Genomic DNA, 17,646 nt, shown 5'->3' with positions numbered 1-17,646 from the left:
AGAGTCGAGGGACTTGAAAGGGAAGCAGTGGTTGGGAGGAAGTGAGACAGGGTTGTAGCCTCTCCGCGATGTTATTCAATCTGTATATTGAGCAAGCAGTAAAGGAAACAAAAGAAAAATTCGGAGTTGGTACTAAAATCCAGGGAGAAGAAATAAATTTTTTTAGGTTCGCTGATGACATTGTAGTTCTGTCAGAGACAGCAAAGGACTTGGAAGACCAGTTGAACGGAATGGACAGTGTCTTGAAAGGATGATATAAGATGAACATCAACAAAAGCAAAACGAGGTTAATGGATTGTAGTAGAATTAAGTCGGGTGATGCTGAGGGAATTAGATTAGGAAATGAGACACTTAAAGTAGTAAAGGAGTTTTGCTATTTGTGGAGCAAAATAACTGATGATGGTCGAAGTAGAGAGGGTATAAAATGTTGACTGGCAATGGCAAGGAAAGCGTTTCTGAACGAGGTAAATTTGTTAACATCGAGTATAGATTTAAGTGTCAGGAAGACGTTTCTGAAAGTATTTGTATGGAGTGTAGCCATATATGGAAGTTAAACATGGTCAATAAATAGATTGGACAAGAAGAGAATAGAAGCTTTCGAAATGTGGTGCTACAGAAGAATGTTGATGATTAGGTGGGTAGATCACGTAACTAATGAGGAGGTATTGAATAGGATTGGGGAGAAGAGAAGTTTGTGGCACAACTTGACTAGAAGAAGGGATCGGTAGGTAGGACATGTCCTGAGGCATCAAGGGATCACAAATTTAACATTGGATGGTAGCGTGGAGGGTAAAAATCGTAGAGGGAGACCAAGAGATGAATACAGTAAACAGATTCAGAAGGATGTAGGTTGCAGTAGGTTCTGGGAGATGAAGGAGCTTGCACAGGATACATTAGCATGGAGAGCTGCATCAAACCAGTCTCAGGACTGAAGACTACAACAACAACCCTTTCATGATTCCAGGTCTTTCGGAAATAACTGTATAAGTTATTGCTGTTGTGATCCGGTCAAAAAAATCTGATTCTTGTACTTTGCCGTCTATGGTTTTTGTCCAGCTAAATCTTTCATCAGGAACTACCTCTGCATAATACTCTTCTTGTCCCCTTAAGTCGCTTTTTACTTGTAATATTGGCAGACCTCCGCTTTTAGATTGTATGCTGCATAATACTCTTCTTGTCCCCTTAAGTCGCTTTTACTTGTAATATTGGCAGACCTCCGCTTTTAGATTGTATGCTTTGGCAGTCTTTACCAGGGATACTTTCTGTTCGCACTAAATCCTGCACAATCTGACTTTTTTCATTCAATGGGTAAATCTTTCCGCTTAAGAGGTCAGTTTGTGCCTTTCTCGCGCTAAGAAAGCCGCTCTCCAGGATGCAGGCCACTCGCAATCCTTTAACCACCAGAACGGCGCATTTTATGTTTTCCTTTCCGAGGCATAAATCTACCCACACCTGGTATTGAATGCGTTGTGCCTGTGCACTGATGGCTCCAGTAACACGACAGTTCTGTACTGGGTATGTTGGAAATTTGCGATTTTTACTTAGGGTTTTAAAATGATCGTGGCTCATGACATTTCTAGTAGCACCTGTATCTGTATATATTTCTATCGGAATTTCATTGATTCTTGCTTTTACAATAGTGTGCATTACATCTACTTGTGTGTTATTACATTTGTTTGGTTCGGTTAACAAATCCTGTATCATACTATTTCCATTCTAGTACCTCAGCAGTCGTACATTGTCTTGTGCATTACTTCTAGATGTGCCCCCTATATGTTTATGTCCATATAATATTATTCAGAGTCCTTTCATTATTTATTTCAAATATATCAGCTTGAATATTTAAAAAGGGACACTATAGAATACAGAGTGGTACATCTGCCACGGCATCCACCAATAGTTAACGTGGCGCTAGAAGAAACTGTAAAACTAAAATAATGCCAAACCATGACCATTGTAGAGAAAACAGTTCCAGGTTACAGAATGAGCAGGTTCGCAGAAGAGCTTCTATGAAGCTTGGAAGGTAGGAGACGAGATACTGGCAGAGTTAAAGCTATGAGGAGGGGTCCTGAGTCGTGCTTTGGTAGCTTAGTTGGTAGAGCACTTGCCCGCGAAAAGCAAATGTCGCGAGAACGGGCCTCGGTCCGACACACAGTTTTAATCTGCCAGGACGTTTCAATTCCAGTTTGATTCATTGGAAGAATCTTACGGAGACACAATGCGTGAAGGACTTGTAGCTTACAAAATATATTCAGCTACGTCTCGAATATTAATCATTAGTCTGGAGCTTTCATAAGCTGCATTAGTAGAAGGAATGGAGAAGACCAAACGAAGAAATATGCGTGTCGTCATGGGACACTGTCGTAACCACGTAACGGGGACGCTCAACGAACGCCAGTGACAAAAGTTACAAGAGGCGCCTTGAGCGGGCCCAGAGGGCGAACGTTCCGAGAAGAGTCGCAAAACATTATACTTACTACCTATTACATATCGCGGAACAATCACCGCAAAAATAAGGGATATTAAGAGCTCATACAGTCTGCAGTTGTCCTTCCCGTGTACTATCTGTGAAAGCAACAGGGAAGGGGAGTTGTGACAGTGCTACCAGAACCATCCGTCACCACCTACGGTAATGTGGCTTGCGGAATACACAGGTTGAGAGGGGAAAAAATTTCAGATTTTTTTTATTTGTGGTATCTAATCATGTACACACATTAGTGTGTTAGCTGTTTTTTTCTTTTTGCCGAACAGTTTCCCACAAACGTGTCAGATAATTTACTACTTGGTAACTGCACCGCTGAATGGACTATGCCTGTCAGTATAGTCTAACCGATTTGCGTCCACGCATCTACACTTCAACAACTGACCTGCTGATACGGGGAAAATAAGCATTAATGGCTATCACTTGACACATGTACTCGGAGGTACTACCCAGCCTGAAAATGTATGACTTGTAGTAGCTACAATTATTAGTCTGCAAATGACGTAAATATTGACGTAATGTACTTCAGTGCACCGTCCTCATTCACCAGTAGAAATATCAGCACTTACACTCGTTTTACTCTTTGTGTGCACACTATAATGATCAAGGCTATTTAGGTACGATGTTGACTGTAAGAGTTTAAAGGTGTGTTTCGTTATCAGCAATGGTTGATGTACTGCATAGTAATCTTCACCGTGAAATGAAACCGGTCTTTGTGGCCGCGCGGTTCTAGGCGCTACAGTCTAGAACCGCGAGACCGCTACGGTCACAGGTTCGAATCCTGCCTCGGGCATGGATATTTGTGATGTCCTTAGGTTAGTTAGGGGACTGATAACTTCAGATGTTAAGTCCCATAGTGCTCAGAACCATTTGAATCATTTAAACCCGAAATGAAAAAACGGTGTCAAAAAATGAAGATTGAGATGAGAAATAGTATCTGAATTTAAAGAATGCAATTGGCTCATAGCCAAAAAACGAACTTAACAACAGAAGACCTCTTGGCATTAAAAATACACGTGAAACACTGTACGGATGTGTGTAAATGAAATGAACTCAATTACATACACAGGACAAAGAACATTATTGGATCCGCCAGGTTAGCCGAGAGCACTAACCCACTGCTTCCTGGACTCGGGTAGGCACGCCGGCCCCGGATCGAATCCGCTCGGCGGATTAACGACGAGGGCCGGTGTGCCGCCCAGCCTGCATGTGGTTTTCAGGCGGTTTTCCACATACCGCTAGGTGAATACCGAGCTGGTCCCCACGTTCCGCCTCAGTTACACGCGTCGCAGACATTTGCAACACGTCCGCACTATTTTACGGTTTACACTAGACGCAGACAGTTGGGGTACACTGATTCCGTCCTGGGGGGTAACAGGTGGCGGCAGGAAGGGCATCCGGCCATCCCTAACACTAACATTGCCGAATCCGTTGTAACCACCCCGACGCTGCGATCGCTGCGGGACTATGGCGAAAGCGAAAGAAAGAAGAAAAGAAAGAAAGACAAAGAACATTATTGGATAAATTAAGCCGAAGGACATGCATGTCCGAAGGAACATCGCATCGTACTTCTTAAAAACATAGGCACCGACAATGCCCGGCCCTCGACTCTCAATAAATGTCCTTCCTGGACAAAAGGTGTGGCACAAGAATGACGACATACGGAATTTCGAGTCTGTTCGTGATTCGCGCACGGATAGAAAACGTAGTTACGGTGATCGCTCGCGTAAACGGGAAAAACCGGTTTCAAGCGCTGGTCCGGCACAAATTTTCATTGTCGGCATTATAATATACTGCCAAAGGTGATACATATTCGCAACTGTGCCTACATTGCCTGTACAACACGAACTGAATTCTGTAGCCAGACTCAGGCCTACTGACTTTACAATGACGCAAATTGTTCGCAATAACATATGACCTCCACAATTCGTCACAAGTCCAGGAAAGCGAATCAGTGTAAACATTAGCTGCGGAATGCGAGAACCTCACGACTAATTTACTGTGTGATATTGCATATGAGCAATCCCTTCGTATAACCGCAGTAAATACAGTACTGGTCATTATAATTGTTACACCAAGAAGAATTGCAGATGATAAACGGGTATTCATTGGACAAATATATTATACTAGAACTGATACTTGATTACATTTTCACGCAATTTGGATGCATTGATCGTGAGAAATCAGTACACAGAATAACCACCTCTGGCCGTAATAACGGCCTTGATACGCCTGGGCATTGAGTCAAACAGAGCTTGGACGGCGTGTACAGGTACACCTGCCCATGGAGCTTCAATACCATACACAGTTCATCAAGAGTAGTGACTGGCGTATTGTGACGAGCCAGTTGTTCGGCCACCAGCGACCAGACGTTTTCAGTTGGTGAGCGATCTGGAGAATGTACTGACCAGGGCAGCAGTCGAACATTTTCTGTATGCAGAAAGGCCCATACAGGACCTGAAACATGCGGTCGTGCATTATCCTGCTGAAATGTAGGGTTTCGCAGGGATCGAATGAAGAGTAGAGCCACGGTCGTAACACATCTTAAATGTAGCGTCCACTGTTCAAAGTACTATCAATGGGAACAAGAGGTGATCGAGACGTGTAACTAATGGCACCCCATACCATCACGCCGGGTGATACGCCAGTATGGCGATGACGAATACATGCTTCCAATGTGAGTTCACCGCGATTTTGCCAGACACGGATGCGACAATCATGATCCTGTAAACAGAACCTGGATTCATCCGAAAGAATGACGTTTTGCCGTTCGTGCACCCAGGTTCGTTGTTGAGTACACCGTCGCAGGCGCTTCTGTCTGTGATGCAGCGTGAAGGGTAACCGCATCTATGGTCTCCGAGCTGATAGTCCATGCTGCTGGAAACGTCGTCGAACTGTTCGTGCAGATGGTTGTTGTCTTGCATACGGTCCGATCTGTTGACTCAGGGATCGAAACGTTGGTGATGATCCGTTAGAGCCATGTGTATAAGATGCCTGTCATCTCGACTGCTAGTGATACGAGGCCTTTGGGATCCAGCACGGCGTTCCGTATTACCCCCCTGAACCCACCGACTCCATATTCTGCTAACAGTAATTGAATCTCGACCAACGAGAGCAGCAATCTCGTGATACCATAAACCGCAATCGCGATAGGCTACAATCCGACCTTTATCAAAGTCGGAAACGTGATGGTACGCATTTCTCCTCCTTACACGAGGCATCACAACAACGTTTCACCAGGCAATGCTGTTCAACTGCTGTTTGTGTATGAAAGATCGATTGGAAACTTTCCTCATGTCAGCAGGTTGTATGTGTCGCCACCGGCGCCAACCTTGTGTGAATGCTCAGAAAAGCCAATTATTTGGATATCACAGCATTTTCTTACTATCGGTAAAATTTTGCGTCTGTAGCACGTCATCTTTGTGGTGTAGCAATTTTAATGGCCAGTAGTGTAGAACGATCCCATTAAGATGCCAACCCACGGAAGCTGCATTTAACACGAGCACGTTGCCTACAAATGCAAAATACCAGGAAGAGACAGCTGTTTTCAAAGCTACTGGCGAGGTTGCTCTCCAATCGCCTAAGCGACGATTTGTCAGTACGCCCAGAAACTCGCAACCAGTAGCTTCCGCCAGACGTCACAGAGAACCTCTAGAAGATTTTAAATGTCTGTAGTGGATACTGGATACAGAAACAAGTTTGCTAACTACGAGCAAAGGCTATACAAAAGAATATAGAAAATGTCGTTTTTAACACGCGGCTTTTACAGTTACGTAAAGACTATGGGATTAGAATTCACAGACAAAGATAGAGATTCACATTCCACGGAGAAAGGAAGCAAGTGTACCTTCCATTACAACCTACAGGCCAACACGGGTACCCCTGGCGCCCCTGAGAGACAGCCGGGCGACAGCTGCGCGCCGGCCGGCGTCGCGCGGCGCCCGCTCCCACGCAGTGCCAGCGTCAGAGTGGCAATCCCATCACTCGCTCGGCTGACGGAAACACAGGCGGAGAACACAGCAAGCGGCCTCGCGCGCTCCCCCTCCAGTTACAGACGCGGCGCGGCGCTGGTCTGTACTTAGCCTCGCCGCCCACGCCCTCGCTCTCAGCAGTCTGCAAAACCGCCGCCGCAGCTTCAGACGAGATATTTCTGCGGTAACTGAACTGTGCTGTGCCGCAGAGAGCTCTTTCTTCAGTGTCAGTTTATGGGAGCATGTATTCGTGAGCTGTCAACATAAGTGATTACCTAACAGATATTCTAAAGCCGAATCTTCGTAACTAATCAAACTGTCAATACCAACTATATCCTATACTTTAGTAGCTAACAAAACACACACTTAGAATTATTTTGTAAGTATACTGTGAAACATCCCCAACTCCTTTTTATTTTTCTTTATTGATTTTCAATTCCCCTCGAAGGGCGCGGGCTGGCAGCAGCTTATTACGCTGCTCTACAGTTTACAGACTTTTTTGAAAACGGAAGAAGAAAAGAAACAAGAAAAGTAGGCGATAAAACGGTGACTTAAAGTGTAAAATGGCGGAAAAATGCGGAAAGTTAACACAGAAAGCAAAAGGGGTTGGCAATGTTAATAAAATACACAGGAATCAGACAAGTAACATATTAGACAAACAATTAAAAAACATGGCGACAGCCTTGTCTCTGTTCGCAAGAGATAAAAGAATCACACCCAGCGACAGTTTGATGACCGTTCGCAACTCTTCCCAAAAGGCACAACACGGAACACTTACTGTAAAATACTCACTGTAAAACACTGCACGAAAATGGCGGCACAAAGATGACACTCCCGAGCCAAAGGCAGATGGAGGGGCGGGTGGACGAGGGGGAAAAACAAGGAGGTATGAGAGGAAAAAACGAAAGGTGGGGAAACCAAGGAGGGAGAGGACTCATAAGGGGGGGAGACGGGCAGGGCAGACGCGAGAGGGAATGCGAAGAGGCAGAGGAGGGAAATACAAAAGGAAATGGGGGAGAGAAAGGGGCAGAGAGAGGGGAGGTGGGGAAAAAAGAGGATGGGAGGGGGGAGGGAGGGAGCCCAGGAAAAGGATAGAGGAAAGGAGGGGGAGTGAGGTTCAGAGTTGATAGGAAAGATAAATGGAGGGAGAGAGGGCATCATCCAGGAGGGCGAGTTGATGGAAGCCACCTTGGGAAAGGAGATCAAGCGTAGATGGAGGGTAGGGGGGACACAACAGTGAAGACGTGGCAGGGGGCAGGGATGGTAGAGGAGTGGAGCAACCAGGGGGTGAGGGAGGTCAAGGCGGCGGGAGGTGTAGAGGATGCGGATATGTTCGAGGAATAGGAGCGGATGGGAGAAAGGAATGAGGTCATAGAGGATCCGCGTGGGGGGCAGGAGGCATATACAGAAGACGAGGCGGAGTGCATGACGCTCAAGGATCTGGAGGGACTTATGGAATTTTGGAGGGGGGGGGGCAGATATCCAGGCGGGACTGGCATAACAGAGGATGGGATGGATTAAGGATTTGTAGGTGTGGAGGATGGTAGATGGGTGCAACCCCCATGTCAGAGAGGAGTTCGAGGAGTTGGAGGCGGTTATGGGCTCTGGATTGGATGGAGTGGAGATGAGGGATCCAGGTGAGGTGACAGTCAATGGTGAGGCCAAGGTAGGTGAGGGTGGGGGTGAGGCAGACAGGACGGGCGCGGACAGTAATAGAGAAATCCAGGAGCCGGAAGGAGTGAGTGGTACGACCTACGATGATTGCCTGGATCTTGGAAGGATTGATTTTCAGGAGCCACTGCTTACACCATGCTGCACAAAGGTCAAGGTGATTCTGGAGAAGGTGTTGGGACCGTTGGAGGGTAGGAGCGAGGGCGAGGAATGCGGTGTCATCAGCATATTGCAAAAGGTGTACTGGAGGGGAGGGTTTGGGGCATATCTGCCGTGTACAGGAGGTAGAGGAGAGGGGAGAGGACAGAGCCCTGGGGCACACCTACATAGGGGTAGAAGGTGTGGGAATTGGCATTATGGATGGTAACATAGGAGGGGTGGCGGGAGAGGAAGGAGGCCATCAGATGGATGTAGTTTACAGGAAGGGTGTAGGTTTGGAGTTTAAACAGGAGACCGGGATGCCAGACACGGTCGTAAGCCTTTTCGAGGTCGAGGGAGACAAAAATGGCGGAGCGGCGGGAGTTAAGCTGGAGGGTGATAGGTGAGGTGGAGGAGTTGGTCATTGGCAGAGAAGGAAGGTCGAAGGCCTCATTGAGTGTTCAGGAGAAGGTGGTTTTGGCGGAGGTGGTGATGGATGCGCCAGGAAAGGATGGATTCCAAGAGCTTGCTGATCACCAATGTGAGACAGATAGGACGATAGGAAGAGGTATCAGATGGAGGCTTCTTGGGCTTGGAGAACATCAGGATACAGGAGGTATTCCGCAGGTCGGGATAGAAGCCAGTGGCAAGGATAACATTGTAGAGGGTGGCAAGGACTGAAAGGAAGGAGGGAGGGCAGTGTTTGAGGTGGCGGTAGGTAATGCAGTCATGGCAGGGAACAGTGTTGCGTTTAGTGCGGCCCCAACTCTTTTTTTTTTCTTTATTGAATTTCAATTTCCCCCCCCAAGGGGGCGGGCTGGCAGCAGCTTAGTATGCCGCTCTTCAGCCTACAGACTTTGTGAGAAAGATGAATAATAAAAACAGGCGATAACATCGGAGACTTAAAGAGTAACATGGCGAAAAGAAATCGTGGAACTTAAAGAACAGAGGGATGATGATGCTAATAAAATACATATGAAGCAGACAGGTAAAACAATAGACAGACAATTAAAAGACACGGTGACAGTCTGGATTCTGTTCGCAAAAGACATAAAATTCACACCTAGCGACAGCATGGTTTCTGTTCGCAACACGAGAAAGACGAACAACACTGAATAGTCACTGGAACACTGGACTAAAAAGTTGGCGAATGTGACATACCACAGCCGAGAGCAGGTGGGGGGAAACTGGACAGATGATGGGAAAACAAAAAATGGGGGAAAGGAGAGTAAAAGCGAAGGGGGGAACCGGGAAAGGAGCTGATGGAGGATGAGGGCCCATAAGAGGGGTGGGGGGCAGACGCGAATGGGAGTGGGGTAGGCAGACGAGGGGAATACAAATGGACTTGGGTGGTGGGGGGGGAGAGGGGAGGTAGGGAGAGGTTTAGTGGGGAGAAAACAAGACGGAAGGGGTGAAGAGGGAGCCCAGGGAAAGGACAGAGGAAAGGAGGGGGAGTGAGGATCAGAGTTGATAGGATGGATAAATGGAGGGAGAGAGGGCATTGTCCGTGAGGGGGAGTTGTTGGAAGCCACCTTGGGAAAGTAGATGTAGGATGTAGAAATGGAGGGTAGGGGGGACACAACGGTGAAGACGTGGCAGGGGGCGGGGATGGGCCCCAACTCTTTTTTTTTCTTTATTGTATTTCAATTCCCCATCGGGGCGGGCTGGCAGCAGCATATGCGCTGCTCTTCAGCCGAAAGACATAGAACAAACAACAGAAGATGTTTAAAAATATACAAAGGAGAGAATATGGTGAACATAGATATAAAAAAGGGGGATCATCATGGAAGGCAATAGACAAAAAACGGGGTGACCGTAAAATGGAGATATAAAAACTGTTAAAACTGTTTGAAAGTAGCATACACAAAAAGCTGCACACTGCGACAATTAAAAGAACACAAGGCACAGTATGACTGGAGCATGAAAGGTATCGACGGGTGGTGTAGCACATAACAAACACTGATGGCGAACCTCAAGGCAGTACACAATTGAAATCACACCTGTTGACGCACAGGAGAAACAGCACTAAACACAACACTGATGTGGCACACTGACGATGAGCAAGACAGAGGATCTTCCAGGTGCAAGGAGATGAGGGAAACTGGAAGAAGGGAGGGAGGGGAAGAGTTGGGGCGATGAGCGGGGGGCGCGCTGAAGAGGGCCAGGCAGGGAGGGATGTGGGAAGGAAAGAGGCAAGTATAGGGTGCAGGGTCTCAGGCGGAGGGGGGAGGGGAAGGAGGAAAATCCGCTCTGCGAGAAGGAGGGAAGAGGAAAAAAAGGGAGCCCTGGGGAGGGGGGGGGGAACAAGGCCAGGTTATAGTTGGAAGGAAGGGTAGATGTCACGGCGAAGTTCGTCATCCTGGAGGCGGAGGCGTTGGAAATTGCCCTGATGAAGGAGATGAAGGGTGTGGAGGTGGAGAGAGGGAGGGATACAGCGATAGAGGCGTGGCAACGGGCGGGGGGTGGAGAGGAAGGAGGAAACCAGACGGTGGGGGGATCAAGCCTGCGGACAATGTAAACGATGTGGAGATGTTGGAGGAACAGGAGGAGGTTGGGGAAGGGGATCAGTTCATATAGGGAAGGAAGGCGGATACGGAAGACAAGGCAGAGTGCATGGCGTTCAAGGATTTGGAGGGCCTTGTAAAAGCGGGTGGGGGCGGAGATCCAGACAATGCTGGCATAACAGAGGATAGGACGGATGAGGGATTTGTAGGTGAGGAGGATGGTAGAAGGATGCAATCCCCATGTCCGGCCAGACAGGAGTTTCAGAAGGCGGAGGCGGGAATGGGCTTTCTGCTGGATGGTCTGGAGATTAGGGGTCCAGGTGGCCCCAACTCTCTTGTGCTTCCCTTTTTAGGTACTTCACGCCGACGTCTGCTCGTTTGATACGTATCGTCGGCAGGTTTTCCGGCTTTACTTCCCGACGTGACAGCGACGACTCTCCGAAGAGGTGTGGGCCTAGTCTTTTAATATTACTGCGATTCTTGTAAATATCGCTTTTATTTAGTAATTTGCCCGGCTAAAACTCTCCCATTTCATGATTAAGACAGCCTGCGCCACCTTTCGGAGGGAGTGGGGAAGTCAAAGAGTCACTAAAGTTCATATTAAGCAGTCCGTAAAGCACGTAAACGTTCACTTCAGTTAGCGTGTTATTTAATGCCTACGCTTTCCGCTAGATGGTGCTGACTTACTGCTGAATAGCTTTGGTTCCGTATAACCTCCACTGATAAGTACTAGGTAAATGAAATAAGTACTCTCTTGTATTTCACTTTCACTCTATACTCAAAGATTAAGATGTTGATGAATGATGGTCTATTTAAAAGGTTCCTAGCCTGGAGGAATCTAAATCGTCCGCAAATGCCGATATGCACGCGCTCTACGTCCAGATTCGCAACTAACGGCGCACGACAGTTTCAAAAGTCCACACGTTAATATCTGAATATCGGTACCTCTGAATTCACTCGTATCAGCAGATAATTTGAGTTTCTGTCGTCTATATGTCCGTAAAGTTCCAATCTAGCACTGAAGTCCTAAAATCCCCTTAATACTCCGTTACTACCAAGTGTCTGAGATCGTACACTACATCACTTTTAAACTCCGTAATATCCTAAAAGTTTATCGTGAATCTTAACACGATAAAGTCCAAAATAATTATTGTCTCACTGACTGAGATGGGTTCCCCGCCCTTTAACGAAACAATCAAGGAAAAAAGGCTGCAATAATGACGATCAGGCCTTTTTATGGGTTTTTCGTCACAAGAGTTTTGGTCGAGTGGCTCTAGGCGCTTCAGTCTTTAACCCCGCGATCGCTACGGTTGCAGGTTCGAATCCTGCCTCGGGCATGGATGTATGTGATGTCCTTAGGCTAGTTAGGTTTAAGTAGTTCTAAGTTCTAGGTGACTCATGACCTCAGATTTTAAGTCCCATAGTTCTCAGAGCCATTTGAGTCATCACAAGAGTTTAACGTCACTGACTTCTCCATGACGGAGCTTCCGTGGCTTTGCTGTACTTAGACGTTAATCTACTTGCTGATATACTATAATTTTGATCTGCAATTACCGAACTCTGATCCTACACTATTTTCCTCTCTAAAAGTTTTATTCTTAATTTTAAATTATTCGTTCTATAGCTTTTATCACTGTAAACTCTTAATGAAGATTCAAATCGCTTCAGAATTTATTTAGCACGGAATCTGTAGCGAGGACATGGATTTAGGAAGAGGTGGTGCAGGGTTGAGAGGGGTGTACATACTCGAATACCACTTATTTCCCCTAACAACTGACATCCCCATTACAAGATTATGTACCCTGTTCCCCACTATGAACATTCAATTACTCTACAGAATATCGAAACACCCATAGGTGAACCTTTGAACAATTCGTAAAAGTTCAAACATGAAAATAGGAGAAATGAGAATTTCAAATTCACAATTTCCATAACACCAGTCTTACAGGGTCAGACTGCTATAGCACTCTAAGAATAATGTCTTTAAATGATCAAACAAACAATCTGTTCAAGGTTTTCAACGTAGCCAAGCTATAGTTCCAAAAGAAGTGCCACTCATGCTTCAGCTTCAATTACGATTTCAGTAACCTCCAAAATACTTATGACAGCTTAACATACACTTCACACGACTAATGGTTCATACCACACTTTCAGAACAAACAGTACCGGTACAATGCGAAGCATAGCAGAATGACACGTGCGTAAAGAATAGACAGTATAAAGTACCAGCGTCGCACAACAGATAACACAGTTCATTATTTAGTGCCTAATAATTTGGCACTAAGGCGTGTGATACGTAAATGACGCTGTGCTCGTCTATTCAGAAAGGCAATAAGCAACTCACAACATCTGCAGCATTCTAATTAAAAACCAATAGCATACTTGAGAACGAAACACGGCCGGCCGATTGTGGACAACTCGCAGACGGTCGGCCGTTTATGGACAAAGTCTAAGTATCTTATTGAACTGCACAACTTTGAACATGGCTGACGTTTGCAGCAAGCGTGTACACAAATTTGAAAAATATGTAAAATTCAGCCAACCGGTTGCAAAGTTTTTTATAAACCTCGACCAGGTTTCGTCACCTCTAAGGGTGACTTCATCAGAAGGTAAGGTAATTACAAGAAGAACATATCGTTAAAGACATCTTTGACGATATGTTCTTCATGTAATTACCTTACCTTCTGATGAAGTCATCCTTAGAGGTAACGAAACCTCGTAAAGGTATATAGAAAACCTATGCAAACAGTTGGGCGATTTTTACATATTTTTTAAATTATTGACCCTCCCACAGCAACAAGAACAATTTATTACAACTGCTTCTCTGCTGCGAAACTTCATGCTACAATGACGCCTCACTGGCTAACAGCGCAACGATCTTCGCAACACGTCAACATACGAATAATTTGCGACATGGCGAGGGAGAACAAAACTATCGTTGATCACACAGCACACTTTGATCCAGTCTGAGCACGAACCACCATGACTTGAGGCCCCAGCATACAAGGATGTGCTCTTGTTATTGGGAGTCCTCCCTCCTAGCAATTCACTGAAATTGGTACCGACTTAAAACTGTTCGATGGCCACCAGTGAATTCGGTGAAACCCAAACAGCGCCTTCTCGCCATGCATCTGGGTGCATGCACCACCTGAGATGCGTCCTCGGGCAACGTTGGCCTGTCGTTCGGTGTCCAACTTCTAAGGCTGTCGCACGAACTGACTCCAGCAGCCGCAGCAGAGAACCCCCCCCCCCTCCCAAGCCGCCCTCCCCCCACTCCCACCATCGTTACGGAGGCTCAGGTGTTTTCTCTAACAACGCGCTCGTGCTGACGGCTAGTACATAGAAACATGATTTAAAAACTTTTCTTACCAGTTATTACTTTGGATAATCCAGCCGCGCGGGATTAGCCGAGCGGTCTTAGGCGCTGCAGTCATGGACTGTGCGGCTGGTCCAGGCGGAGGTTCGAGTCCTCCCTCGGGCATGTTTGTGTGTGTGTTTGTCCTTAGGGTAATTTAGGTTAACTAGTGTGTAAGCTTAGGGACTGATGACTTTAGCAGCTAAGTTCCATAAGATTTCACACACTTTTGAACATTTTTTGGAAAATCCATGATTTTTAGATTTAGTACCTCTCTTACCGGTGGTGTGACCGTGAAACCTTGAGGTATATTGATTGCTATGGATCGCTAGTGACGACCACCAGTAATCGGTGTGTAACAGCACAAATTTCCTCCCTTTCAAGGCGTTCAGACTGCTTCTTTATCAAATTTTCCTTATTGTATACCCCACTGTCTGTAAGTCGTTTCTTATTCATTACGATTAGCTACAAACGATAAGGGAGAGTAGAGAACAATGAGAGGAATAAATTATCTTACTACTGGGTACATGGAAGTCTTATAAAATAATCCCCGAGGATCCAGACTGTACACTCGCACTGGAGTACATCCTCATCACAGGACGTTCAGATGGTTCAAATGGCTCCAAGCACTACGGGACTTAACATGTGAGGTCATCAGTCCCCTGGACTTAGAACTACTTAAACCTAACTAACCTAAGGACATCACACACAGCCATGCCTTAGTCAGGATTCGAACCTGCGACCGTAGCAGCAGTGCGGCTCCGTACTTAAGCACCTAGAACCGATCGGCCACAATGGCCGGCAACTACAGGAAATGATCCACGTGGCATCCATTCATGTGAAGAAAAGCTTTAGTAGGTCCCCTTTTGGACGCCTGTACACATTCAGAAATCCTTGGAATGTTCCGAATGAACTGACGACCCGTACACTATGCGTTGAAGGAGTTAATCGGCGCTGTCAACAGTGCTGAAATGTATCTGAAGTGTATCAAAGCTTTTAAATACCCGCATACAATAAAGCCCGTATGTATGGTACTGCCGAGCCACGACCTACATACTTCTGGTCAGAATACTATTTACAGGTTATTAACTATCCAGAATGACAATAGAACAGTTTATCACTTGCGATGTTTTGAAGTAAACATAGCTTTTGGACATTAAAAGCTCTGTGACATTGGCATAACTGCCGACATGCACACATCATATCCGGTAAACCATTGGTTTCCGGATCGATGTGTATTTGGATTATTTGTTTTATGTGTTGTCCTTTTCTAAACTATTTCTTTTCTACCTGTGTAGTGCATCTCTCTTCAAAAGTACGCTTTGTTTGCAGCATGCCATTACTACGAGTCAGCTTTCATAGTAAACGAGATAATCACGAAAATTGAAATTTGTGGTAAGTTCCTACGGGACGAAGCTGCTGAGCTCAACGGCCCCTAGGCTTACACATTACTTAATCTAACTTACGTTAAGGACAACACACACACTTATGCCCGAGGGATGACCCGAACCTCAGACGGGGCCGACCGCTGTGGTCGAGTGGTTCTAGGCGCTTCCGTCCGGAACCACGCGACTACTACGGTCGCAGGTTCGAATCCTGCCTCGGGTATGGATGTGTGTGATTGCCTTAGGTTAGTTAGGTTTAAGTAGTTCTAAGTGTAGGGGACTGATGACCTCAGATGTTAGGTCTCATAGTGCTTAGAGCCATTTGAACCATATGAACCTCAGACGGAGAGCCGAACGAACCATGATAAGGCGCCTTATGGCGCTCGGCCACCCCGTGCGACGAGTTAAACATGTGTCCGCTCAGTCTGTAGACACTAGCAAATAAGAGTCGTGTCTTCTCCTCTTTTCAGCCATGCTGCTGGCCTGACCAGTGATATGATTAGGTACTGAATGAATTATCGAGTGATTAGCAGTCAGTTACCCCGGCAGTGATACTGAATGTGAAATGGTGGCACAAATACAAGGTGCCATACTCTTAGTGTATGTCTAATCATTCCAACACAATCTTCAGCGGAATTAATGATAAAAATAGTATGCGTTTAATGGTGGCACAATATAAGGGGCCGTACTCTTGATGTATGACTAACCAGTCCAACACAACCCCTCAGCGAAATTAATGATAAAAATAGTATTCGTCTGAAGTAGTTTAGAGTTGCTCTCCAGAGTATACGCCAACCACAAGTAGATAAAGTATTGCACGTCATCTTTCACAAAAACTTTGATCCAGAAATTAAACAGAGAAGTGCAGTGCAGATGCTTGCGAAGGAAACATCAATAAGTATGTATTGTGTATCGAAGTGAGACATCTCGATGTGTCAAACATAAGGTGTTGTATTTGGCGACAGCAGTAACGAGAAATGTTTTTCGGAGTAACACAAACAGTGAAAAATCTCGTGTTTAGCAGTGGATTCACAGTAGTACCACGTAAAATAAAAATACAATAAAACGCGTCCTTTCCGAATTTCCTTGTTCTTATGTCGATCTTAAATCAACCTTAATTTCACCTATAATAATATAAAATAATTTGAACAAGGATTTGACTATCGTCATCGTTGAAGCTATAGCTGAAAGTTAAAGGATATTATCCATTAATATGGCCCCAACTCTGGATCATACAAATACAGCAACCGTTTATCGCACAGAACTGCACATTTCCGTGTTCGTTATCGTACTCTGAGCTGTTTATCATGCTAAAATCGGACAGATTGCGGAAGATGTTTCGAAGCATACAGCTTGTGTCTAGTGTACTTTGAAGAGATCGGAAAAGTAAACTGGTTTTGATATTTGTTTTGGCAAATTGTAATTTTCTTGGCGCTTCGGTTCGTACTTCAAGTACCAGTGTTATAAAAGGAGATGGTACAGAATAGTCCGAAAAACTGAACGTCTTTTTCCAAAATTGTTTCACAAATGGTGGCACTGTAGTTCCTCCTTGAAATCGTCGCACGAATGACAAAATGACTGATATCGAAATATGTGACTTACGGATTGTAAATCAACTAAAATCGCTCAACAGAGTAAAGGCCACTGGACGTAATGGTGTACAGATTCGATTCTTCGCAAAATATGCCAAAGAAATTGCTACTCATCTCGCGGCAGCGCACCGTAGTTCACAAGAGAAGTCCTAATGATTGAAAAAAAAGTCAGAGGTCATTCCCGTTTTCAAGAAGGGTCGTCGAACAGAGGTACAAAAGTATAGAACTGTATCTCTGACGTCGGTCTGTTGTAGGATTTTAGAATACGTTTTATGCTCGCGTTTTATGACATTTCAGGAGACCGAAAATCTCTTCCGTAGGAGCCCACATGGGATCGAAAACAACAAGCTTATGGTACCCATCTCGCTCTGTTCATCCACGAGGCACAAAGAGCAGTAGATGCAGGCGCCCCGGGAGATGCCGTGTAATTTGGCCTGTGGAAGACCTTCGATACGGTTACGTAGTGCTGTCTAGTGTACAAAATACTTGCATACGTAACATCAGAACTCTATGATTCGATACGAGCTTCTATCAAACAGCATACCATT

The sequence above is a fragment of the Schistocerca cancellata genome, chromosome 5 (genome assembly GCF_023864275.1).
Source record: "Schistocerca cancellata isolate TAMUIC-IGC-003103 chromosome 5, iqSchCanc2.1, whole genome shotgun sequence".
In the NCBI taxonomy this organism is placed as follows: Eukaryota; Metazoa; Arthropoda; class Insecta; order Orthoptera; family Acrididae; genus Schistocerca; species Schistocerca cancellata.
This window is presented reverse-complemented; position numbering follows the sequence as displayed.